Genomic DNA, 2,378 nt, shown 5'->3' with positions numbered 1-2,378 from the left:
ATGGAAAAGTTTTTATTATAACAATCCGAAGTTCCTTATACAAGGATAGTGAAACAGATCGTTACAAAATTTTGTTGTTACAACTTCGTCAATCTGATCTTTACAAATCCTCATCCACTCTCTAAATATCTTGACCTTACACCACACCCAAACCATCTTCCTTGTATCAAAATTGTGTAGTTAAATTAACCCATTAGTTATTTCAATAAATATTTCAGTTCAATAATTGTTTTAGTCAAACTGAATTGGGGGCTGTTTTTTCATCTCAAAACAGTTAATTATAAGTGTTTGTATAGTTTTGAGATACTTTGGTTTTAGTTTTGACTTTATTTTGTTTAACGTCCTATTAACAGCCAGGGTCATTTCAGGATGTGCCAGTTTTTAAAGATGAAGGAAAGCCAAAATACTCAGAGAAAAAACCACCGGCCTACGGTCAGTACCTGCCAACTGCCCAACGTGGATTTGAACTGCAACCCAGAGGTGGAGGGCTAGTGATAAAGTATCGGAACAACCACACTCGGCCACCGCGGCCCCTTTTTGAGATACAGTTTAGTACAAAGTTACTCATTTTTAAATATTTCAATAAGAGTATGCAACAAATCTACATTTATAAATTAAAATAACATGCATCGATTGATACATGGTGAAAATATTCCTTTTTTATTTAAATTCCCAGTGATTTTCTATGCTGATCCTCAGCTGGGGAGCTATATAGCCGCAATTACCTTGTGTTGGTTTTATTTATATATAACTTAAATACAGGACATTATTCCCTTTAAAGTACAACAATCATCAATGATAATCATTTCTGACAGAAGAATTGGTTTTGTTGTCATTTTGGTCCTCGGAAGAACAACAGACCAGTCATCACATACAATGAGAATTCTGTCAACATTATAAACATACCACAATTTATAGGTCAATGAGAAATTTGAATCACATGGTCACGGTGACCAAGTCCGTGGTCCATAAATACAATTCCTTTATCCAGATATAATTAACTCTATACTGTTGAAGACAACTAGATCTTCTTACAGAAGCTTATATTTCTCGTATGTAGGTATATATATACATATGTCCTTTTACACGAGTCAAAACTATTCACCTCTAACAAGATCGTATATATTTATATATACAGTGCCCACGATAAAAACTTTTCGTCAGCAGAATCAGTCTGCTTACGATTTAATTTGAACCTGGAATTATAGCTTGATAACATACAATGTGAACATTCAACTCGCCATTTTTCATGTTTTTTAAGAGCAAACACTTCATTATTGTTTTGATGTGAAAGAAAAGCTACATGACCTAAATCTTTACCAGTAGGGATTAGCTCGAATGAGGAAAAGTTTGCAAAACATTAAACTCATACATCAGCTTTTTCCAGACAATTATGTGTGTCCTTTATATGTGGGAAGGTGTCACTTAGATAATACAAATGTTCCAGCTTATTTATTTTGAAAGAAATGGAGCATTATAAACCTAAAGTTCAACCAAAAGTAAGTAAAGCCAAAAAGATAGGCAGCAGTGACCTACATACCATATATCAAGCTTAAGGTGCATATATATAATATTTATGATTACGGTCAGGTCTGCATATAAACTTAAGTACATATATATTTCTACACAATGAAATAATCACACATTGAAATCTATCCTTATTTCCATGGCTAAGCAAAAATTTCTTTTTTCGTTCTTTTACTATTTTGTTCAAAAATCCTTGAAATAAGTATAGTTCAATTGGTATGAAGAAATGTGACGCACCAAGTCAAGATGGACAGATTCTTGACAGACATGTAAAGCTTAGAGGCAGAGAAATTAAACTTGTGTTAAGCTACACACAGAAACGACCATTGTATCAAACACAGATACTGAAATCAATGGAGAAGAAATTTACTTAGAGTTGAACTCTGACAATAGATCTATGTAAAATATCGGAGGACCATGTGTGTTGTGTGTTTACACTACAGGATCACAGACATGTTGCCTACTATCGTACATGTAACACACCCAACACCATGTGGCTAACTCCAAACTCCAAAACACAGGAAGTGATTCGGTGTGTCGCCAATCATCTCCTTAATGGAACCTGAGAAACAAAACATAACATCATGTACTCGCACTTCAGCTGTAACTTACCTTTCTCACCGAATTAAACCATCAATTTCCAATGTTACTAATCTGCACCTAAACATCCCCCTGTGTTATGGTATCTACTCCAACTCCACAATTCATGTTGTAAATATGTCGACCAAGTTTTCTGCAGCAATCAAACGCTAAGGGGCACCCAGGGGGAACACAAAACTGACAAATTAAAAGTCTTATCTACAAGTGTTTAGCTATCAAATCAGGATCTTCTCCTATGCTAGAATAAAGAG

At 34.6% G+C, this 2,378-nt stretch overlaps 1 protein-coding gene across 1 annotated transcript in view; it reads right to left on the bottom strand.

Moving 5' to 3' along the window:
* The window catches only part of LOC117326351 (focal adhesion kinase 1-like), a 90,621-nt gene that overhangs the window by 72,039 nt on the left and 16,204 nt on the right, over positions 1–2,378 (bottom strand).

The sequence above is a fragment of the Pecten maximus genome, chromosome 4 (genome assembly GCF_902652985.1).
Source record: "Pecten maximus chromosome 4, xPecMax1.1, whole genome shotgun sequence".
NCBI lineage: Eukaryota > Metazoa > Mollusca > Bivalvia > Pectinida > Pectinidae > Pecten > Pecten maximus.
Note: the sequence above shows the minus strand (reverse complement) of the source record. Positions and strands in the feature narration are given on the sequence as shown.